We start from the raw sequence: 26,481 nt of genomic DNA, 5'->3' as shown, positions 1-26,481 counted from the left end.
TCTTTAGGCACCCGGGCTCACCAATCAGAAAGACAAAATTTTTGCCCAAAGCCCCATTGGAGGGAGAGGAGGGAACTATCTAATCTGGAATTTTAGGATCCCTCCTCAGACTAGCAGGCCTAACAAAAGCTATTCCTGAAGCTAGGATATGGGGAGCTTCAGAAATGATATCCTTCCTATTCAAGTGAGGACAAAATGTGTTACTCTTCCAACACTGGAGATCCCTTCCCTCCCTCAGGGTATGGCCTTCCACTTTATTTTTGGGGCATAACATCTTTATAAGACAGTGGTAAGGTCCCAGTACTAACAGGAGAAAGCTTAGGACTCTAACAGGTTTTCTAGAATGCGTTGGTAAGGGCCACTAAATCTGATTTTTCTTGGTCCTCTTTGTGGTCTAGGAGGGAAAACTAGTGTTTCTGCTGCTGCGTCAGTGAGTGCAACTATTCCGATCAGCAAGGTCCAGGGACCGTTGTGGGTTCTTGGGTGGGAGAGAAACAAACAAACCAAAACCATGGGTGGTTTTGTCTTTCAGATGGGAAACACTCAGGCATCAACAGCTCACCCTTAAAATGCATCCTAAGCCATTGGGACCAATTTGACCCACAAACCCTGAAAAAGAGGCAGCTCATTTTTTTCTGCACTATGGCTTGGTCCCAATTTTCTCTCTCTGATGGGGAAAAATGGCCACCTGAGGGAAGTATAAATTACAATACTATCCTGCAGCTTGACCTTTTCTGTAAGAGGGAAGGCAAATGGGGTGAAATACCTATGTCCAAACTTTCTTTTCATTGAAGGAGAATACACAACTATGCAAAGCTTGCAATTTACATCCCACAGGAAGACCTCTCAGCTTACCCCTATATCCTAGCTTCCCTATAGCTCCCCTTCCTATTAATGATAAGCCTCCTCTAATCTCCCCTGTGCAGAAGGAAACAAGCAAAGAAATCTCCAAAGGACCACAGCCTCCCCCTGGGCTATCAGTTGTCCCCTTTTCCCTCTCTGATTTAAAGCAGATTGAGGCAGACCTCGGGAAGTTTTCAGATGATCCTGATAGGTACATAGATGTCCTACAGGGTCTAGGACAAACTTTCGATCTCACTTGGAGAGACGTCATGCTATTGTTAGATAAAACCCTGGCCTTTAATGAAAAGAATGAGGCTTTAGCTGCAGTCCGAGTTTGGAGATACCTGGTATCTTAGTCAAGTAAATGATCGAATGATAGCCGAAGAAAGGGGCAAATTCCCTACTGGTCAGCAAGCAAATGCCAGTGTGGATCCCCACTGGGACCTTGACTCAGATTATGGGGAGTGGAATCACAAACATCTGTTGACCTGTGTTCTAGAAGGACTAAGGATAATTAGGAAAAAGCTGATGAATTATTCAATGATGCCCACCATAACTCAGGGAAAGGAAGAAAATGCTTCCACCTTCCACGAGTGGCTATGGGGAGCCTTAAGAAAATATACTCCCCTGTCACCCAACTCACTCGAGGGTCAGTTGATTCTAAAGATAAGTTTATTACCCAATCAGCTGCAGATATCAGGAGAAAGCTCCAAAAGGGAGCCCTGGGCCCTGAACAAAATCTGGAGGCATTATTAAACCTGGCAACCTTGGTGTTCTATACTAGGGACCAAGGGGAACAGGCCAAAAATGAAAAGCGTGATCAGAGTAAGGCCGCAGCCTTAGTCATGGCCCTCAGACAAACAAACCTTAGTGGTTCAGAGAGGACAGAAAGTGGAGCAGGCCACTCACCTAGAAGGGCTTGTTATCAGTGTGGTGTGCAAGGACACTTTGAAAAAGACTGTCCAATGAAGCTGCCCCCTCACCCATGTCCACTATGCCAAGGCAATCACTGGAAGGTGCACTGCCCCAGAGGACAAAGATTCTCTGGGCCAGAAGCCCCCAACCAGATGATCCAACAACAGGACTGAGGGTGCCCAGGGCAAGCGCCAATTCATATCATCACCCTCACTGAGCCCCGGGTACATTTAACCATTGAGGGCCAGGAAGTTGCTTCCTCCTGGACACTGGCACAGCTTTCTCAGTATTAATCTCCTCTCCTGGACAGCTGTCCTCAATGTCTGCTACCATCTGAGGAATCCTGGGACAACCTGTAACCAGGTATATCTACCACCTCCTTAGTTGTAATTGAGAGACTTTGCTACAGATAGTAAGTATGCTTATCTAATCCTACACGCCCATGCTGCAATATGGAAAGAAAGGGAGTTCCTAACCTCTGGGGGAACCCCCATTAAATACCACAAGGAAATCATGGCGCTACTGCATGCAGTGCAAAAGCCCAAGGAGATGGCAGTCTTACACTGCTGAAGCCATCAAAAAGGGGAAGGAGAGAGGAGAACAGCAGCATAAGTGGTTGGCAGAGGCAGGGAAAGACCAGCAGAAAGGAAAGAGAGATAAAGGCAGAAAGTCAGAGAGAGAGAGAGAGACAGAGAGAGGAAGAGATAGAGACAGAAAGTCAAAGAGAGAAGGAAAGAGAGGAAGAGACAAAGGCTTCAAAGAGAGAGAAAGAGATAGAAGTAGTAAAGAAAAAACAGTGTACCCTATTCCTTTAAAAGCCAGGGTAAATTTCTGTCTACCCAGTCAAGGCATATTCTTCTTATGTGGAACTGCAACTTATACCTGCCTGTCAGACAGTTTGCAAGAAATAATGAAAGCTATCCTTACTCTACAATCCCAAATAGACTTTGGCAGCAGTGACTCTCCAAAACCGCCAAGGCCTAGACTGCCTCACTGCTGAGAAAGGAGGACTCTGCACCTTCTTAGGGGAAAAGTGTTGTTTTTACATTAACCAGTCAGGGATAGTATGAGATGCCACCCAGCGTTTACAGGAAAAGGCTTCTGAAATCAGACATAGCCTTTCAAACTCTTATACCAACCTCTGGAGTTGGGCAACATGGCTTCTCCCCTTTCTAGATCCTATGACAGCCATCTTAATATTACTCTCCTTCAGGCCCTGTATTTTTAACCTCCTTGTCAAATTTGTTTCCTCTAGGATCGAGGCCATCAAGCTACAGATGGTCTTACAAATGGAACCCCAAATGATCCCAACTAACAACTTCTACCAAGGACCCCTGGACTGACCCACTGGCCCTTTCACTGGCCTAAAGAGTTCCCCTGTGGAGGATGCTACAACTGCAGGGCCCCGTCTTTGCCCCTATCCAGTAGGAAGTAGCTTGAGTGGTCATCACCCAATTTCCAACAGCAATTGGGGGGTCCTGTTTAAAGGGGGAATTGAGAGGTGAAGCCAGTTGGACTTCTGGGTCAGATGGGGACTTGGATAACTTTTCTGTCTAGCTAAAGGATTGTAAATGCACCAATCAGAACTCTGTAAAAACACACCAATCAATGCTCTGTGTCTAGCTAAAGGATTATAAATGCACCAATCAGCACTCTGTAAAAAAGCACCAACCAGCACTCTGTGTCTAGATAAAGGATTGTATATGCACCAATCAGAACTCTGTAAAAATGCACCAATCAGTGCTCTGTGTCTAGCTAAAGGATTGTAAGTGCACCAAGCAGCGCTCTCTAAAAACACACCAATCAGCCCTCTGTGTCTAGCTAAAGGATTGTAAACACACCAATCAGCACTCATAAAATGGACCAATCAGAAGGACGTGGTTGGGGCCAAATAAGGGAATAAAAGCTGGCCACCCAAGTAAGCAGCAGCAACCCTCTTGGGTCCCCTTCCATGCTGTGGAAGCTTTGTTCTTTTGCTCTTCACAATAAATCTTGCTGCTGCTCACTCTTTGGGTCCGCACTACTTTATGAGCTCACTGCAAGGGTCTGCAGCTTCATTCCTGAAGTCAGCAAGACCACAAACCCAGCAGGTGGAGCAAAGAGCTCCAGATATGCCACCTTTAAGAGCTGTAACACTCACTATGAAGGTCTGCAGCTTCACTCCTGAAGTCAGCAAGACCACGAACCCACCGGAAGGAAGAAACTCCAGACACATCTGAACATCTGAAGGAGCAAACTCCAGACACACCTTCTTTAAGAACTGTAACACTCACCACGAGGGTCCGTGCCTTCATTCTTGCAGCCAGCAAGATCGGGAACCCATTGGAGGTAACCAACTCCAGACACAAGATCATGTGGTGTTCGGTTTTCTGTTTATGTGATACCATCTCATACCAGTTAGAATGGCAATTATTAAAAAGTCAGGAAACAACAGATGCTGGTGAGGCTGTGGAGAAATAGGAATGCTTTTACACTGTTGGTGGGAGTGTGTAAATTAGTTCAACTATTGTGGAAGACAGTGTGGTGAATTCTCAAGGATCAAGAACCAGAAATACCATTTGACCCAGCAATCCCATTACTGGGTATATACCCAAAAGATTATAAATTATTCTAATATAAAGACACATGCACATGTGTGTTTATTGCAGCACATTTATAATAGCAAAGACTCAGAACCCACCCAAATGCCCATCAATGATAGGCTGGATAAAGAAAATGTGGCAAATATATACCATGGAATACTATGCAGCCATAAAAAGAATGAGTTCATGTCATTTGCAGGGACATGGATGAAGCTGGAAGTCATCATTCTCTTCATGACTTTTTATTGGTAATGATTTCTTTGACATGACACCAAAAGCACAAACAACCAATTTTTTAAAAAAATAGACAATGTGGAATTATTATAACTAAAAATATTGTACTTCAAAAGACACCATAAAGAAAATAAAAGGACAACCCAGAGAATGGGGGAACATATTTGCAAAGCATCTGAAAAAGGACTTGAATATGAAATAAAGAACACTTACAACTCAATAGTAAAACACAAATATAAATCTACCTAAAAAATGGGCAAAACATTTGAATAGACGTTTTTCAAAGATGATACACGCATATCTGATAAACACATAAAAAATGGTCAACATCATTAGCTTTAATGGAAATGCAAGTCATACCCACAATGAGATTTCACCTAACACCCGTAAGATGACTATAACCAAAAAGATTGATAATTTATAAGTGTTAGCAAGAAAGTAGAGAAACTGGAGCACTTACACATTGCTAGTGGGAATTTTAAATGGTGGAGCTGCTATAAAAACGAGTTGGCTCAAAATATTAAATATTGTATTAACATATAACTCAGAAATTCTACTTTTAGGTATGTATCCAAGAGAATTGAAAACATATATCTATATAAAAGATTGTACTCGAATGTTTATAGCAGCCATATTAATAATAGCCAAAAGATGACAAAACCTCAAATGTCTTTCAACTGATTAATGTATACAGCAAATATGATGTACCCATACAATGAAGTATTATCCAGACATAAAAACTAATAAGGTACTGATACCACAACATGAATGCATCTTGAAAAATTATGCTAACTGAAAGAGCTCAGACAAAAAAGACCATTAAAAACTCCATACAGACAGAAAATAGTTTATTGTTTGCCAGGAACCGTGGCAAACAATAAACTATTTTCTCTCTGTATGGATCACACCTCCTGTGTCAGGGTAAGGGGTTGTGATTGTTAATGGATGTGAGGTTTCTTTGTGAGGTAATAAAAATTTTCCAAAATTAGATAGTGGTGATGATTGAACAACTTTGTGAGTATACTAAAAAACACTGAATTGTGTACTTTATAAGGATGAATTTTATAGTATGTAAATTATATCTCAATGAAACTATTGCTTTTTAAAATTCGTAGGCACAAATAAATAAGATCTCTTGTTATGGCTCTTTACAAAACCATTGTACACCTTCTCAATATAGCTCAGTCTGGAAACACAGTGTATAAGCAACATTAACAAAAATGGATTGAGTTTTTAAGAAAGTAAAACAGCACTTATTTTAAGATGGGATTTAAATAAACTACAAGTTTCATCTGTGTTTCCTATTAGTCCAATAGCCTTAAATTTATTCCTTGGCCTACAATGCCAACAGAAATTAACAGCAGTGATAATCTCAATGAATCTGTTAACTGATTCTTCTGGACTTTACTTAAATATATTCCAGTATAAAGCCAGCTTTATTTTCCTACTTCTATGGGTGATTATAGCCTTGGGCAGTAATGCTTCTAACAAATATAATTCACATTCTGATTGATTTGTTTCTTTATTATGCTATTTATTGATACTCTGCAATAATTGTATTGCTCCTTAAGTTACACTAATAATGTATTCAAAACTAACTTGTTTATAGTGCATTTTACTAGAGGGTTTGTTGCCATTTATTTAGGAAGAAATGAAAAATACACTTTGCCTTATGTACCCTATTACTATAATACTACACTATTTCTATTTATTTTAATTATATATTAAAATTTTAAGTACTCTAAATCTTAGGAGAAAGAATATTTATTTCATACTCTATCAGGTGAGACATAGAAACTCAACTTCAGCAAAATGGAATTATATTCTTCTCTTACATAAAAGAAGTCTATGACTGGTGCACTGGCCCCATGAGGTACACTTGCAGTTTTCTGCTTTTTATCCCTGACAAGGCCTTCATCTTCCTGATCTAGAATGGACGCTTAACCTCCAACCATCACATTTCCCATCACATTCCAGGCCGCATGATTTTTTTTTATTATACTTTAAGTTTTAGGGTACATGTGCACAACATGAAGGTTTGTTACATATGTATGCATGTGCCATGTTGGTGTGCTGCACCCATTAACTCGTCATTTAACATTAGGTATATCTCCTAATGCTATCCCTCCCCCCTGCCCCCACCCGACAACAGGCCCCAGTGTGTGATGTTCCCTTTCTTGTGTCCATGTGTGTGTTCTCAGTGTTCAATTCCCACCTATGAGTGAGAACATGTCGTGTTTGGTTTTTTGTCCTTGTGATAGTTTGCTGAGAATGATGGTTTCCAGCTTCATCCATGTCCCTACAAAAGACATGAACTCATCATTTTTTATGGCTGCATAATATTCCATGGTGTATATGTGCCACATTTTCTTAATCCAGTGTATCATTGTTGGACATTTGGGTTGGTTTCAAGTCTTTGCTATTGTGAATAGTGCCGCAATAAACATACCTGTGCATGTGTCTTTATAGCAGCATGATTTGTAATCCTTTGGGTATATACCCAGTAATGGGATGGCTGGGTCAAATGGTATTTCTGGTTCTAGATCCCTGAGGAATCACCACACTGACTTCCACAATGGTTGAACTAGTTTACAGTCCCACCAACAGTGGAAAAGCGTTCCTATTTCTCCACATTATCTCCAGCACCTGTTGTTTCCTGACTTTTTAGTGATTGCCATTCTAACTGGTGTGAGATGATATCTCATTGTGGTTTTGATTTGCATTTCTCTGATGGCCAGTGATGATGAGCATTTTTTCATGTGTCTTTTGGCTGCATAAATGTCTTCTTTTGAGAAGTGTCTGTTCATATCCTTTGCCCACTTTTTGATGGGGTTGTTTGTTTTTTCTCTTGTAAATTTGTTTGAGTTCATTGTAGATTCTGGATATTAGCCCTTTGTCAGATTAGTAGGATGCAACAATTTTCTCCCATTCTGTAGGTTGCCTGTTCACTGTGATGGTAGTTTCTTTTGCTGTGCAGAAGCTCTTTGGTTTAATTAGATCCCATTTGTCAATTTTGGCTTTTGTTGCCATTGCTTTTGGTGTTTTAGACATGAAGTCCTTGCCCATGCCTATGTCCTGAATGGTATTGCCTAGGTTTTCTTCTAGGGTTTTTATGGTTTTAGGTCTAACATGTAAGTCTTTAATCCACCTTGAATTAATTTTTGTATAAGGTGTAAGGAAGGGATCCAGTTTCAGCTTTCTGCATATGGCTAGCCAGTTTTCCCAGCACCATTTGTTAAATAGGGAATCCTTTCCCCATTGCTTGTTTTTCTCAGGTTTGTCAAAGATCAGATAGTTGTAGATGTGTGGCATTATTTCTGAGGGCTCTGTTCTGTTGCATTGGTCTATATCTCTGTTTTGGTACCAGTACCATGCTGTTTTGGTGACTGTAGCCTTGTAGTATAGTTTGAAGTCAGGTAGTGTGATGCCTCCAGCTTTGTTCTTTTGCCTTAGGATTAACTTGGCAATGCGGGCTCTTTTTTGGTTCCATATGAACTTTAAAGTAGTTTTTTCCAATTCTGTGAAGAAAGTCATTGGTAGCTTGATAGGGATGGCATTGAATCTATAAATTACCTTGGGCAGTATGGCCATTTTCATGATATTGATTCTTCCTACCCATGAGCATGGAATGTTCTTCCATTTGTTTGTGTCCCCTTTTATTTCATTGAGCAGTGGTTTGTAGTTCTCCATGAAGAGGTCCTTCTCATCCCTTGTAAGTTGGATTCCTAGGTATTTTATTCTCTTTGAAGCAATTGTGAAAGGGAGTTCACTCATGATTTGGCTCTCTGTTTGTCTGTTATTGGTGCATGAATTCTACCAGAGGTCCAAGGAGGAGCTGGTACCATTCCTTCTGAAGCTATTCCAATCCATAGAAAAAGAGGGAATCCTCCCTAACTCATTTTAGGAGGCCAGCATTATCCTGATACCAAAGCCTGGTAGAGACACATCAAAAAAAGAGAATTTTAGACCAATATCCCTGATGAACATCGATGCAAAAATCCTCAATAAAATACTGGCAAACCGAATCCAGCAGCACATCAAAAAGCTTATCCACCATGATCAAGTGGGCTTCATCCCTGGGATGCAAGGCTGGTTCAACATACGCAAATCAATAAATGTAATCCACTATATAAACAGAACAAACGACGAAAACCATATGATTATCTCAATAGGTGCAGAAAAGGCCTTTGACAAAATTCAACAGCCCTTCATGCTAAAATCTCTCAATAAATTAGGTATTGATGGGACGTATCTCAAAATAATAAGAGCTATCTATGACAAACCCACAGCCAATATTCTGAATGGGCAAAAACTGGAAGCATTCCCTTTGAAAACTGGCATAAGACAGAGATGCCCTCTCTCACCACTCCTATTCAACATAGTGTTGGAAGTTCTGGAAAAGAAAACGTCAAATTGTCCCTGTTTGCAGATGACATGATTGTACATCTAGAAAACCCCATCATCTCAGCCCCAAATCTCCTTAAGCTGATAAGCAACTTCAGCAAAGTCTCAGGATACAAAATCAATGTGCAAAAATCACAGGCATCATGATTTTAAAAAAGGGCCAAGATCTGAGATCTCACAGAAGTTTCAGAAACACTTTTACATACATTTCATTGACCAATATTTAATTACTTCACTCCATCTACCTTCAGGGAGGGCTGAAGTATGTAGCATCATACCCTCTCTTCTGGGAAACAGATAAAATTTGGTTTCTTATTAATTAACAAGAATGAAAGAAAGGGTATTAAAGTAAACCAGCAGTCTGTACCATATGTATGCCAGTCCTTTACTTTTGTTCATATGACAGTGTTTTAAATACTCTGCCCATATCCTCACATTTCTGTCCAAAATACAGAAGGAAGGAGTAAATATTCACTTCCCAAATGGCAGAATAGCTTGTCTTAAATTCTGTTAGATGACAAATTCTATGCAAGATGGAAGAAAGTGGTTTTTTTCTGATGCTTGCTTTACAATACTGAAATCCTTCATTGTCTTTCAGTCAGAGTTGTGCATACTTTTGTGCTAATAATTCCAAGAATAAAAATGCCGTATAAAATGTAAATCTTCTTGAAGTTTTTACTTTCTTTCATTAATTATAATTTTCTGGTTTCATATCTATACAATGCATATTATTCTTACTTTTTAAAAATTAATATATATATACAATGGAATACTATTCAGCCATAAAAATAATAAAATCCTGTCATTTTGGACAACATGGATGAACCTAGAGGACATTATGTTAAGTGAAAGAAGCCAAGCACAGTAAGACAAATACCACCTAATCTCATTCATATATTGAATTTTTAAAAAGTTAGTCTTAAAGAAGTAGAGAGTAAAATAGTGGTTACAAATGTCTGGGGAGAGTAGGAGGAAACAGAGGATAGGAAGAAGTTGGTTAATGGGTAAACAAAATAGAAGGAATAAATTCTGGTGTTCTATTAAGTAGTAGAATTATTAGACTTAACAATACTATATTATATATTTCAAAATAGCCAGAAATTATGATTTTGAATCTTTTCACAAACAAATGAAAAGTGTTAGAGGTGATGCATATGCTAATTAACCTGATTTGATCATTACACAATGTGTTGATTTATTGAAATATTACTCTGTACCCCATGAGTATGTATAATTATATGACAATTAAAAAACAAAATCAAACTTTAAGAAAGAAAAAGAAAATATTGTATATAACCAAGTTTTAAATTCAAGAATTATTGATATATTTATAATAACAGTAATAAGAATATTGATATTAAAAACTATTTTTCTGTCTATTCCTCCCTATTTACCTGTATTGTTACCCAGAGGCAACCACTTTCAAGCCTTTTAACTGTTTCTTCTGATACTAATATCCATTTATCTAAATAAAATATACTATTTCTTCTTAACCATTTTTTAAAATTATTTTCTTTTTCTTAGGGTAGTGAAGAAGATATCTCTCTACTATACTTCCTCTAACTTCACCTTCCCCATTCTCTCAAGATATTTGTATCATTTGTTTTTGTTTTCTTTTGTTAAAAGCAATAGTCAGAATTTACATTATTAAGACAATGTGCAATCTGGTCACCTCTTGTATCTCACTTCTTGGAAGAAGCCAACATTGTTGCATCCTGAATCTGAGGGCAGTTTGGAGGCTGAAAAAAATATCTCAGTACTTTCTCTGAAGGCCATCAACTGATTGGATGAAGCCTATCTGCATGATGGTTGGTAATCTGCTTTATTCAAAGAATATTAATTGAAATAGTAATCACATTTAGTAAAAAACCTTCACAATAGCATCTAGTCTGGTGTTTGACAAAAACAACTGAGCATTATAGCCCAGTCAAGGTGACACAGAAAACTATCCTTGAGAGTATGAGGAGAACCTCCTATTAAAGATTTCTGCTGTTTTTCAACCCAATACTTCAATGTATTTCCAAAGAATAAGATATTCTCTGACATAGCCACAAGAGTTATCAACATCAGTACATATCATATTGATGCAACACTTTCATCCAACATGATATTCATATTCCAATTTTGACAATTGACAAATAATGTCATTTCTAAAATATTTATTTTTCCAGCTCCAGTTCCAGTCCAGAGTCATGTACTGCACTTAGTTGCCAGGCTCCTTTATAATTGATACAGTTACTCAGACTTTGTCTTTTATGACATGGACACATTTTAAGAACACAATCACCCCCTTTTTTATTTTTGTAATAGAACACTCTTCATTTTTAATTTGATATTGCTTCATAATTAGACTACGTAAGTCTAAGCTTAACTAAAAACATTTCTATCTGGAAAACTACAAAAATGATGGTGTGTCCTTCTCAAGGTTTCAAGTCTGGAGGCTACTTGGGTGCCAATAATTTTGATCACTTGCTCAAGATATTATCAAATATCTTCCATTTATAGTTACTATTGTTTTCTGCAATTAATAAGCAGTCTGTTGGAAGACACTTTAAGATCAAAACATATCTCGCTCCTAATCAAACCCCCCTACCCAGATTTAGCATCCATTAATGTTTCTTGGAGGAACCAATTAAAACTATGATGGTTTTGAAATAGTTTTCAGACTCCAGCACTTCCTCCAAATTTTCCAGTCAACACTTCTTTCCCATTTATTTTAGTATTTATCTATTTAATATTAACGTAAGTATAGAAATTTCTATTTCTTCAACGATTTATAACTAATTCTAGTCTTTCATTATTTTACTGCCCAAAGTATCTTGGGCTTGGCCAGTTGAAGATTCTTTGGTCTCCTGTGTTCTTGTTATTTTCCCTTGTCATTTTTTTCTTGGCAGTTCTTCAATTTCTGACATAACAAAGTGTTCCCAGCTCATCTTGCTTTTATCTGGATGCAGCCTTGGGATCTAATTTTTCTGAGATGTCCTAGTTTCTTTTAGCAAGGAATGGTATTAGAAACCAAATTCTGGGCACTAGGTGTGTTTCTTGTCATTTCTGTTTCTTTGGTTGTAATTTCTCTCAGTGGAGGCAGGTAGGAGCTATATGTATGTAATGCATATAACCAAATATAGCCACATAAATACATGTATGCATAAACACATACATATATGTGCAAATATACATGCAGTTACACATACATATATACATTTTAAAATAATACTTTCAATTACATTTATTGTCATGGATTTTCCCTTGTTTCCCCTGATTTCATATGTCTTCCTTTTTCTACTTTACATCTCCTAACAACATAAATTTCTTTATTCATATGCTCATATTCCTATTATGTATCTAAGACAGATTCTGAATTGCTTTACCTATACCATGACAAAAACAACCTAGCAAAAAAAGCTCAGGATTTGTTTTTAGTACCTTTGCACTCTGCCTAAAACTTGTTGAATACTGTACTCATATATTATAATATCAGAATTATTATTTTATGAGAATATTATTCATTTGACATAGTTGGGTTTCTCATAGATTCCTTTTATTTTTATCCTTCTCCCAATTCTTATTGATTTAACATTTTGAAAATACATTCAATATTAACATTTCTCAAAATTCAAATGAGATAAAAACAGTAGATTTAGAAAAATGTCACTTCCTCTTACTTTACAGATGTCTTCCTGTTTGTGGGTTTCACATCCACAATTCAAGCAACCATGGACTGAAAATATTCAAAGTCAAAAAACAATAAAAATAACTACAATAATAATAAACAAAACCAGAGTACAACATCTATTTACATATTATTTACATTGTATTAGGTATTATGAATAATCTAAAGATGATTTAAAGTGTATAAGATGTGTGTATGTTATATGCAAATACTATGCCATTTTATGTAAAGGACTACAGCATCTGCAGATTTCAGTATCCACAGGGGTACCTGTAAATTGGTCCTGGAACCAATCCCCCGTAGATACTGCAGAATGAATATTCTCATCTTTCTCCATTGGACCCCTTGTAATTGACCAACTTCATTGTCTTCTGGTTTCCTAAGTTTCTTCTATAGAGATAAGCAGATATGTATATTTCTTTATTTCTCCTTTTTTTTTTTACACCAAAGTAGCATACTATATATGCTATTTTGCACTTTGGTTTTTCTCCTTAATATTTTCTGTAAGTAACTTCACATCAATTTATAAAGTGCTTCCTCAATTTTTTTCAACTGCATAATTATTCCATTGTGTTTAAGTACCATTATTTCTACAATAATCTCTTATGTTTAAACATTAGGGTATTTTCCAGTATTTTACAATTACATACAATATTATCTTTTTTAAGAAATTTTATTCCTTTTTGGTGTTTCTATGTGTGTTTTTGGCCCATTTTCTATAGGATTTTTCTGTTTTTATTTCTCAATTTTTTCAAAAGCTATTTTATAGTAAAGATATTAGCCCTTTATTTATTCCAATCACTTTTCTTTTGATTTTACTTATGATTTTCATTTGTTTTGAAGATCATGAAGATAGTTTAAAAACCAATTTTTGTAGTCAAATTAGAAAATCTTTTCCAACACCCAGTTTATTGAGGAACTCACCTATGTTTTCTAGTACTTGCATAGTTTTGAGTTTTACATTTATAATAAAAGAAGGGTAGAATTGAAGGAGAAATTTCAAGTTCACTTTTGGCATATTGAGCTTCAAATGCCTATGAGACTGTGATGGTTAATTTCATGTCAGCTTGATTGGACCACATAATGCCCAGATATCTGGTTAAACACTATTTTTAGGTGTGTCTGTGAAAGTGTTCCTGGAAGAAATTAGCATTTGAATCAGTAGACTGGTAAAGTAGATTGCCTTCCCAGTGTGGATGGGCATTATCCATCCAATCCACTGACGGCCTGAACAGAACAAAAAGGTAGAGGAAGGGAGAATTTGCTTTCTCTGCCTGACTGGCTTGGGACATGAGTCTTCACCTGCCCCCAGACTGGCACTTATTCCATCAGTGCTCCTGGTTCTCAGGCCTTTGGACTTGGACTTGAACTACACCATCGGCTTTTCTGGGCCTTCCGCTCACACATGGCAGATCATGGGACCTCAGGTTCCATAATCATATTGGCCAATACTTCATAATAAATGTCTCTCTTTGTCTTTCTCACTGTCTTCATTTCTCATTTCTCTCCTTCTTTCTCCGTCTCTCTCTCTATATATATGTGTGTGTATATATATGTGTGTATATATATGTGTATATATGTATATATGTGTGTATATATAGTATATATGTGTATATGTGTATATATACGTGTGTGTATATATACACGTGTATATATACGTGTGTGTATATATACACGTGTATATATACGTGTGTGTATATATACACGTGTATATATACGTGTGTGTATATATACACGTGTATATATACGTGTGTGTATATATACACGTGTATATATACGTGTGTGTATATATACACGTGTATATATACGTGTGTGTATATATACACGTGTATATATACGTGTGTGTATATATACACGTGTATATATACGTGTGTGTATATATACACGTGTATATATACGTGTGTGTATATATACATGTGTATATATACGTGTGTGTATATATACATGTGTATATATACGTGTGTGTATATATGTGTGTGTATATATACGTGTGTATATACACATGTGTGTGTATATACACACGTGTGTATATATATACATGTGTATATATATACATGTATATGTGTGTTTGTGTGTGTGTGTGTGGTTTGGCTCTGTGTCTCCACCTAAATCTCATCTTGTAGCTCCCATAATTCCCACATGTTGTGGGAGTGTCCCGGTTGGAGATAATTGAATCATGGGGCAAGTCTGTTTTTCCCATGCTGTTCTCCTGACAGTGGATGGGTCTCATGAGATCTGATGGTTTTAAAAAGAGGAGTTTCCCTGAACAAGCTCTCTTTTTGCCTGCCACCATCCATGTAAGATGTGACTTGCTCCTCCTTGCCTTCTGCCATGATTGTGAGGCCTCCCCAGCCACATGGAGTGAGTCCAGTTAAATCCTTTTGTTTTGTAAATTGCCCAGTCTTGGGTATGTTTTTTTCAGCAGCATGAAAATGGACTAATATATACATACACACACACACATATGTACACACACACACACGTATATGCATATATGTATTGGGTTCTCTTTCTCTGGAGAACTCTCACTAACACACAGATACACACCTTGAAATGCTCCAGCTGCAAGGCCTCCTTTGTGCTGCCTCAGGCTTTTACCCTTAGTGTTCCCTCCTCCTGGAAAGCTGTCCTTCTAGGTATTAGCATGGCTCACTTCTCCTCATTATTTGGCTTACTGCCCAAATGTCAGCGCATCAGACAGGATGTTCCTAATCATCTAATAAAAAAATAGCAGTTAGTCATTTTCTACCCCAAACCTTGCTTTTACCCTTGAGGGTTTAATGTTATCTAACATTCTAATACATAGCTGCATGCTTGTTATCTGTCTACAGACATAGAAATGTAATTCTGAGTCAATGATATGACCTTTTAAATATTTGACAACTCCAAATATTTCTCCTTATAAAAGTATTTTTCCTAATTTCTGCCTCCATCAACAGCATATGAGAGTGGCTGTTTTTCCCATGTTTGTGCCAAAATGAAGTTTAGAGTGTTTTAATCTTTGTGAATCTGATGTGTTGAAAATGTAATTTCAGTTTCAATTATGAGTAAGATGTTTAAAATTCTATCCAACCATCTTTCAATAAATTGTTTATTCGTGTTCTTTCCCAATTTTTCTTATTGAATTTATAGTATTTACAATCTATGTTGTGACTATAAGGCCACTAATGGACTACTACCTTGGCATTAAAAAGTGGCTAAACCTTGCCTCTTAATTCCTCCTTACTTTTTAATGCTCATGATTTTTTATACTTTGTTGAGATTCTGTTGTAGTTCTCAATGTGAGGTCTACTGCTACTAGAAGTCCTAAATTTTGTTATTATTATTATTATTATTGAGACAGAATCTCATTCTGTCACCCAGGCTGGAGTGCAGTGGCATGATCACTGCTCACTGCAACCTCTGCCTCCCAGATTCAAGCAATTCTCATGCCTCAGCCTCCCATGCAGCTGAGATTACAGGCATGCACCACCACACATGAATAATTGTTTGTATTTTTAGTAGAGATGAGGGTTCACCATGTTGGCCAGGCTGGTCTTGAACTCCTGGCCTCAAGCGATCCGTGTGTCTCTGCCTCCCAAAGTGCTGGGATTACACGCATGAGCCACCGCATCTGGCTAAATTTTATATGCTTGTAATTTGGTGTTCACTTTCAAACCTTTGATACTAATAGCAGTACCTAAATTCTGAACTTATTATTGCTTTATCTCTACTTTGGATAGATTTAATTAACACATTTTTTAAGAAACGCCATAAATTGTAATCCTCATATTCTTATATGGCTGGGTAGTTTTTCCATTGCTTTTACCTTTTAATTGCAATGTGGCTAAGTTGAAACTCTTTGTTTAGGTATTATTTTGTTGTTCTTGTTAGGATAAATGCTGTTGTGAAGATGTCCAAGTTTATCCTAACTTTTCATGGACTTCTTGGTAAATTTCCTTAAGTTAAAACAGCTTTATTAGACCTCAGTTCAGTGTTGATTTTTTCCAAGTAGATACTTCTTTATTCAAGTTTATATTCAATTTATTGTTAATGCATTTAACAAATCTCTTCTAGGTGATTTCTTTTTATCAGTCATTGTTCTAGGCACTTAAAATATATAAGGGCAATATCTCTAACAGAAATTGCCATCTAGTTGATTGAGATAACTAGTTGGTATTTTCAGTCAATACACAACAGTCATCTTTTCTTTGCAAACCAAAGAACCAGTTGTTTTAAAGTTTACTTCTATTATATATGTTTGTATTTTCTCTACTGTTTAGTTTTCTTGTTCAGAAACCATAATTAGATGCATTTTTAATTTGTTTTTTAGTCTAGACCTATAATTTCTTGCCAATTGTGTTTATATCTAAGTTCCATTTCTATTTTACTTTTCTTGATTTTTTTCAAGCCTGGTCTTCACATTTATGTCTATGTTTCTTAAGGATTTATTTTAATTTATAATGATAATGTGAAAATTTTTAACTTTGTTTTCTTTTCTTTTCCTTTTTTTCTGAGATTTACCAACTTCTTTATCACATCATTCAGTTAATATTATTGTTTTTTATTCAATCTCATGTATCTTTTCAATGAGGCTGATCAACGGCACTATGATCTTCAATTCCTGAGAGCTTTAAAACAAATGATTGGCTCAATGTTTCTGTTACTTTTCTGTATAATTGTTTCTCTGGGTCTTTTGGATATTCCCTCTTTTTGTTTTTCAATTCTGCTATCTATGATCATTGCTTCCTGACTATTTTTACTTTTGCTAATGAAGAAGTTCTATCTAGTCCAAATAATTGTTTTAAAAAATGTATGGTGGAGGCTGGGGACAGTGGCTCATGCCTGTAATCCCAGCACTTTGGGAGGTCGAGGCAGATGGATCACGAGGTTAGGAGATCGAGACCATCTTGGCCAACATGGTGAAAACCCATCTCTACTAAAATACAAAAATTAGCCGGGCATGGTGGTGCATGCCTGTAATCCCAGCTACTTGGGAGGCTGAGGCAGGGGAATAGCTTGAATCTGGGAGGCGGAGGTTGCAGTGAGCTGGGATGGCATCACTACACTCCAGCCTGAAGACAGAGCAAGACTTAGTCTCAAAAAAAAAAAAAAAAAAAATGGTGGAATGGCAAGGGCCAAGACAATGAATTTGGTTATGGGGTGCTTGAAGGCAGCTATATGGTTATAGAATTATATATGTACTTTCTTACGAAATTTGGTATATTCCTCATCTAAGTTATGTTGAGGAATAGAAATATAGAAAATGTTATTTTCTATATGGAAATTTAAAGTTTATCTTCCTATAAATGACTTGCTTAGCAGCCACCATATTAACTGTCAGGAAATTTTCACCTCTAACATTCTACTCTTTTTGTCTTTTTATTGAAAAGGGGGTAAGTTCATATGCCTTCTCCTTCAGCCCAGTTAGTCTGATGTGCTGTGGTATGAAGTCAGGTGTAGAGATGTTCTTGTTGCTCAGGCATACCCTAGATCTTACTTTTCTAAGAAAGGCATTATTGGTTAGGCTCTTCCTAGCCTTACAACTATTTTGAGAGTAATTTGAACCCTGCATTAATTAAATCTGTAAAATGTTTTGCTTTTCCCTATTTTTACCTCCCAATTTGATACATTTTTCTACTTTTTCAGCTAGTCTGTGAGCTTGGGATATAGAGTTCTGACTGAAGTAAGGTTTAATCATAATAATGAAATCTCTTTCTTTATACTAACTTTCTGTGGATTTCAGTTCTGTTCTGGAAAAATGTAAAGATAATTTCCTATAGTCCTTTCTTCCTTTATCACAGGAGGTAATATTTTAAAACAAATTTGATTAATACATATTTTGGGTATAGTTACTACTCAAAGACGTTCAAAAAGAATGGTTCTCCAAGTGCTTAAATTCTAGTATTGGAGATGACATATTTGCAAGTAGAAATAACAGCATTATAAGTTCATATAAAATGGGTTCTTTAAGAATGGTACAGATCACAGCTGGGCACAGTGGCTCATGCCTATAATCCCAGCACTTTGGGAGGCCAAAGCGGACGTATCACCTGAGGTCAGGAGTTCAAGACCAGCCTGACCAACATGGAGAAACCCTGTCTCTACTAAAAAATACAAAATTAGCCAGACGTGGGGGCACATGCCTGTAATCCCAGCTATTTGGAAGGCTGAGGCAGGAGAATCGCTTGAACCCGGCTATTGGAGATTGCCATGAGCCGAGATTGTGCCATTGCACTTCAGCCTGGGCAACAAGAGCAAAACTCCGTTAAAAAAAAAAAAAAAAAAGAATGGTACAGATCACGATTACCAGATAACTGGGAAGAGTTGATATTTTGACCAGCTGGACTGATTACAGAGCTTTAATGGAGGAGAGAACATTTGACCAGGATTGGGGGAAATGAGCAGAGTTATAATAGACAGAAGAAAATTATTTGAGTTAAAGAGAATTGTATTACTCCTTTTCTATACTGGGATGTGAAGAATCTTACCGGACACATTTTGAGTGTGACCCCTGAAAGATAACTGTCAGGTATGCATGATGCTTTTTAAGAGTGCACTTAACTTTCTTGCTTTGCTATGCTCAAAATAATAGCTGTGTTTCATGAGCTAGAATCCTAATTTAAAAGAAAACACTACTACAAATGATGCATACATAATAAAATCGTGATGTCTGAAATTTTGAGGAGCAAAATAAGCATGTGCAATGATTTATTTTTCCCCCAACAAAGTTTCACATGCAAAGCACATATCAAGATTTTTAGTTTGAGATACGTTGATATATGGCCACTTTATTTTTATCTTGGGTATTGTCAGCAATATCATTGCAAATGAAAAATACATGCTTTATTACTGTGGTAGACTGAATAATGTGCCTTCAACCATGTTCTTATTCTAATTCTTGGAACCCCAAAATGTGTTACCTTACATGGCAAAAGAGATTTTGTGATGGTGAGAGTAGCCTGGACTATCCAGGTGGAACCAATCTAATCATGAGTCCTTAGAAATGGAAGACCGTTCTTACTTGAAGTCAACAGGAGATGTGACTACAGTAGAGAACCAGAGGGATGAAAATGTGAAAAGGACAGAACCTGCAATAACTGGCTTTGAAGATGGAGGAAGGGGGCCACGAGCCAATGAATGCAGATAAGGTGGAAAAGACCAGGAAATGGGTTCTCCCCACAGAGTTCAGAAAGAAATGCAGTCCTACTAACACCTCAATTTTAGTCAGTTAGACCCATGTGAACTATAGAATTTGCGATAATGTTATGGTAGCAATAGAAAACTAATACAGCACCTTCTGTAACCTATCGCTTGACACTTCCATATTGGTCCTTCTTAGGATCCAATGGCCCTGAAAAGGCAAAGAAACATTCTCCATTGCCATGCTATAAGTCAATCTTCAAAGCTAAGTTACTTTTTTCAAGACAATAAAAAATGGTTTTACCAATCAGTATGCTTTCAGGTACAAGTAAGAGAAAATCCTGCTTCAAGCTGTCTTTAAGTAACAAAATTTATTACTTACATATTAATATGACAAATATTAATTGAGTACCTACCGTGCACCCAACAACTAATCCAGGCTTTGTAGATACAGCTGTGAACAACACAATGTCTTTGCTTCATAGAGTTTACATTCTAGTGGGGAGGGAGTCAATGTATAAATGAGATAAATGAGTGTAATACTATATTATGTAACAGGAAATCCACTGTAGAGTAATTGCTTGAGTTGGTTAATTGAGCTGTCAGCAATGTCTTCACTTCCCTTAATCTGCTCTGTGATCCTTGGTGCTGGCTTTGAATTCAGGCAATAGAAAGATGGATACAGAAGTTTCTGGTGCCTATTCTTCCAGAGGAAAAAGACAAAATATTTCTCTTTGTTGCTGTCATTTGAGAGAAAACTTTTCTCAGATCCCTCAGTTGACTTTTCATTACTTGAGACATCTACAAGACTTAGTCACACTTCCATTCTAAACTAATTATTGGTGAGGAAAAAGAAGAAATTGTCATGATTAGCTCAGGAAAATAATTTGGGATGGAATATATGTCTGAGTTCACCACAATGGCTTGACAGTAACATGTGAATAGTAAACATTTTAAATATAAAGTTTGTTTTAATTAAATGGCTTATTAAAAATATTTTCTGTATTTTCAAAGTCCCTAGAGAAGAAACAAAAAGGGTTCAGAGGGTTTCATTACTCTCTTTTATTCATGATAGGCAAAAATTAAATAGTTCTCTTTGAGAAGCTTATTTGTGTCTTATTTTATTACAGCCTTCCTGGAAAATTTTGTCTTCCAATTCCAATTAATTTGAAGCAATCTAGGCATAAATTTATTGTGAGCAGAAATCATAGATTCAACTAATTATATCATATATTTCAAATATTAATATTATGTGAAAAATACATTCATGTAAGGGAAGTCATTTAATTTCTAATGTGTAGACCAAAAGGCAAACTAATTAGATTCAGTCTGATAAACCTGAAATATAGCTGTTTTGTAGTATAAATGAGTAAGTTTTCTGTATTTCTTGCTGAGAGTATATCATTTTTTATAGTTGTTTATTAGAGTTCATACCAATTGAAATAGTTGAAACTTCACTTATTTTCCTTAAGCCCACTCTTCATAAATATTAGAGTTAGTTTCCATCAAATATATTCATTACTAAAAATAGTGAATATTTTTAGGTAACACTACATTGGTTGCTTCTAAGTAATGCTACACTGCTGTTGATTTGGAAGAGAATCAAAGAAAATGTTAGTAGTGTTGTCTAAAAACAAAGTAATTAGATTCTCACTCTTTAAAAGTGGGTATCTAGCATAGATATTTAACATTGCCTGGATGTCGCATTTTTAGTTATGGATTTTAAGTTCATAAAATATGCTGGTAGGCTGAGCTCTAAGTAACATACACATTTAAGATTTGAGAAAAGAAGTAAGGTTGCAGTCTATTTCTGTTTCACTTACTAATTATATGCCTTTCAAATGCTATGAGTGAGGGATAGAAATAGACAGCATTTGAGTTCTAAAGGATTACATGAACTATGTATTTCTTTTTAAAATCAGTGGACAAATTGAAAACCAAGATGAGAATTCCATAAGATACAGTCTTCAATGCCAGTAACATTCAACTATCTTTGTTTTATCTTTGCCCCAAGAAAACAAGTATTTCCTGGCTATTGAGTGATGTATTCATTGGTGTTGGACTCAAATCCAAGAAATCTAAAAATGGAAAGTTCGAGCTACTGAGCAACATGTTGGTGATGGCCCGCATTTTCAGAGTTTGTTGGAGTAAAGGATACATGACTACCTCCCATAGAATAAACGTGGGTCACTTGAGCAAGCACTGCAATCTCGGGCTACCTTGGGTCATGTCCATGAGAGGTCTGAGGAGACCCTGGCAGAAGGCAGAGGGGAGCAAGCTGCTGGGTGCCTCAGGGGTGAGCAGATATATACATGACCAATGAGAACAGACAATGCGATGCATTTCCAAGATCTGCAAAAGACAGATTTCCAGAATTCCACAGTCTCTAGAAAACTCCCAAATCCAATCCAAAATCAAGAAAAGGTGTTCGTTTTAAACCTCTGCCAGACTAAGAGCACTAACAGCTCACAACAATCTTGGTCAAATAAGAATATACCTGCCACTCACCTCTCCTGTGTCTCAGAGGAATTTGAGGGGCGAAATGGGGGCAAAATGCACCATAGGCAGGAAAATAATGATAAAGGCTACTAGGCCTTTCTTTTCCATTGCAGTTAGTACCCCTGATATAGCTATGTGCAAAAAGTGGCCAGAAATCAAAGCATGAGTGATCAAATGTAAAAGTTATTTCCAGGAGAAGATAAAAGCCTCAAAGCTGAAATCTGGACATTAGTAGTAGGTAGCAAAATAGAAATGGAAGAAGACAACTTGTCAAAAATGCCTACTTTGTGCCAGTTTATATACATTATCTGATCTTTATGGTAATTGTAGGAAAAGGATGTTATAGTACCCACTTTATTATTGATAACATCAGGCCTCAGAGAGGTTAAGTTCCACTTCTGAGGTCAAACATCTAGTGATAGAGACAGGATTGAATCCAAATCTGTCCAACACTTTTTCTTTGCACCCCATAGAGGATCTGAGGCCACTTACTTAGCAAGTCTTCACGACCTTTTTTATTTTCTACATCTTCACCCAAGGCCCTCCTGCTATCTACCCATTCTATAGAATCAGACTTCTACTTTTCCCTATTTTTAGATGTATTTGGAGAATGTAGTCTATCATCCTGGCTTTTTCCTTTTAGAACAAAAGAAAACAAAGCAATGCAGAAAAGGACATGAACACAGTGTAGGAAAAAAGAATGCCATGGAAAGTTAGCCCTCCCAGTATCTCTTTGACTTTTTATTCAGGTATCTTCTCCTTGATTCACTCTACTCCAGACACACTGACCCTTACTTGTGAGCCAGTCAAGCATGGTTCCACTGCAGAGTCTTTGCATTGAAAGCCTTCTCTTTCCCCAAATGATCTGCATAGCTAATTCTCTCATCTCTTGCCTTGAGGGAGGTGCTATCATCCTCATACCAACTGCTCTTTTAGCCCTTTACTGATCGTCCTACTTAAAATTATAACTTGCTCCACACTCAGTTACTCTGATCCCTCTTGCTTTGCCCGATTTTTTTGTTTTATTTTTCCCATAACGCTGATCACCTTCCCACACTTACTTATTCTTTACGTTTTTTTTTACTTCCTGTTTCTTCCTGTCACATGAGTATAAGATCTTTCTGACTGTGGATCTGTCATTGTTTTACCTCAAGCATCTAAAAGAGTGCCTAGCACATGGTAGGTACGTGCCACAGATTTATTAAACAAATGAATGACTGAATACTGATTTTTACTCCCTACCATAGCTATCACATACTACTTTGACTTCCTGGCATCTTGCTTTTTGCATTGCTTGCTGGTCTTCCACTAATCATCTTGGAAGGGGGCATTCTTAAATTTTATCCCATCATACAGGTCTGGGTTTCAGCTGCAGAGTCCTTGAGTTTGCCCACCCCAGCACTGACTGAGCTCCAGCCCTCATTGTAATAATGTTTGTCAAAGTCAAGTGACAAAAAAAATCTTAATTTTTTTATACCACTTCTATTGTCAACAAACTTTAGGGATTTATTAATTATGGCCACTGCTTTTGATAAGACATATAAAATTCAATGAAAAAATACTGTTTTACCACAATGAATTTTGATATGTGAGTAAATTCTAGTATTTATTAGGTAAGCTGTTTTCCAAATTCTACATATTGATATTTGATTTCACTTTATAATATAGGCATAAACTAATGTTTGCATGTAATATATGGTAGCTGATTTTTCATAAAACTCAGAAATAAATGTGTGTCTGAGATTGAAATAAAAATAAATTTAACACTGTCTATGGATGTGAAATTCATAATCCGTGATCCTACAATGAAAGATTTGTAGAGAAAATTATCTATTCAACTCCGTTCCCATGTGTATCCATTTAGTGAAACTTTACTTGCAAGAATCTGTAAAAATGCTAATAAACCACATTTCTCCCAGCTTAGGCCTAGCTCTTTATTTGTTTCTGGCTTTGAGATAACTTTGAATAGGCAATATGGTGTCACCATGGGTAATGAATGATGCATGTATAAAATAGTGACCTTAAAACAGCACATTTCTCTTAAAGGAATCAATTTACACACCATTGCTACTTAAATTTTATGAGCAGTTATGTATCAGGTCTTTCCTATATAAATGATAGAAAATCTATTTTAATCAACATTAATTTCCATGAAATTGTAACTTTGCTAGTGTCCATTAACAAGAATGAACTATATGTGGGAAATAGTTTTAAGAAAACAAAGATTAAGGAAAAATGCAGGAAAGATATAATAAAAAATGCACTTTGCTTCAAAGTAAAATGTTTTGGAAAAAATACAGAAAATCTCAGCAATGTGCCTGGAGCATAGTAATACTAGCAATCTCTAGCAGATTCTCCCAATGTAAGTACGTTTAGAACAAATGGTTGTAAATTAGAAGAAACTCTAGTAAGTCTCCAATGAAGACATAGTATTATAGCACAGGTAATTAGCCATGATGCATATTTTTTAGTTCCCTCCCTTTAAATACTTTCTTTCTTCCAATTTTAATCTTACAGAATCACAATTTGATGAACTATTAATTTTTTGCTTACCCGTGTAATCCAGAAATTCCTAGTGAACAATGCTACAGGGGTAGATAAAATGTATACATTTAAATTTATACCCTGGATTTGCTATTGTTTGCAGATATCCTCAACTTTCTTACCAAAACAAAATAATGCCAGAAAGACTCTAGCCCTGAATGAACCTAACCATCTACTTTTTTTTATCTTTTGGATTCATATGGAATATTATGAAAGGGATCCAATCACAAAACCAGGTTAACTAGTATCACTATAAACATTGTCTTGCAAAAGTCAAATGAGTACTTACCACCATGTGAAAATTCCACTGTGTTTCTGTATTTTACTCTCTCATTATCCCTGGCCACTATTTTACTTACTCTTAACTCTCCTCTCATCTCCTTACCCACCACCATCGCTGCACCTTTCAGGTGATGCCTTACCTTATGCATCCTGTCAAAAGAAGAAATCAGACAGAAAGGGGCTCACTTTCCCTTGCTCTGTACTGAGGCTCTTGGTCAAATCCCAATTCATCACTTACTAGATATGGGACCTGTGCAAGTTGCTTATATTTTTGTGTCCCTCTATAAAATGCTGATAACAATACCAGCCTTAAAAGTTATTAGAAAGATTAATAAATTACATTAGAATATTATTAAAATAAAATTAATATACACAAAAACATATATCAGAAAAGGGGTCAGCACATAGCAAAAACAATGTGTAAGTTATCATCATCATTTATTATTCTTTTCCATTAGAACAGAAAAAGTGATCTTTTGTCAGAAATTCTCCACCTGTCCCCATCTTTTCCAAAAGTTTATGCTTCCTTTATTTATTTTTCCAGATCATCAACCTTCCCCACTTCATGTACCTTTCCCATTATTATATGAACAGGCTCTTCTATATTCTTTCTCTAAAAAGTAGTTTCCCTCAATTCCAAGTCTTCAATTTCTACCCTCATTCTCAACAAACTTTTTCTGACAAGATTTTGAACAGTAGAAAAGGCCTGAAAATTGTTCCTTGGGTTTGACCACGTGGAGAACACTCACAGCCCTTTCTGAAGCAGTCAAGACAGCCGACCATCCCATTCTTGAAACCTTCTCTTTTCTTGGCATCCATAACACTAAAACCACCTTTGCAAAAATTATAACGGTGAGAAAATTATAGCAGTAAATGACATCTAATCTAACCCTCCCGCCCCTGGCATCTTCCCTTCCCTTAATCGTTCTTGGGCTTAGGCTAACTAACTTTGGAAAACATTTAGTTTACAGTTTAAATGATTGCAGCCCACATTTTCTTAATCCAGTCTATCATTGTTGGACATTTGGGTTGGTTTCAAGTCTTTGCTATTGTGAATAATGCTGCAATAAACATACGGGTGCATGTGTCTTTATAGCAGCATGATTTATAATCCTTTGGGTATATACCCAGTAATGGGATGGCTGGGTCAAATGGCATTTCTAGTTCTAGATCCTTGAGGAATCGCCACACTGTCTTCCACAAAGGTTGAACTACTTTACAGTACCAGCAACAGTGTAAAAGTGTTCCTATTTCTCCACATCCTCTCCAGCACCTGTTGTTTCCTGACTTTTTAATGATCGCCATTCTAACTGGTGTGAGATGGCATCTCATTGTGGTTTTGATTTGCATTTCTCTAATGGCCAGTGATGCAATGTTCGTCAG

Source organism: Pan troglodytes, chromosome 10 (genome assembly GCF_028858775.2).
Source record: "Pan troglodytes isolate AG18354 chromosome 10, NHGRI_mPanTro3-v2.0_pri, whole genome shotgun sequence".
Taxonomy (NCBI): domain Eukaryota; kingdom Metazoa; phylum Chordata; class Mammalia; order Primates; family Hominidae; genus Pan; species Pan troglodytes.
The sequence above is the reverse complement of the archived record's forward strand: the minus strand, read 5'-3'. Positions refer to the sequence as shown.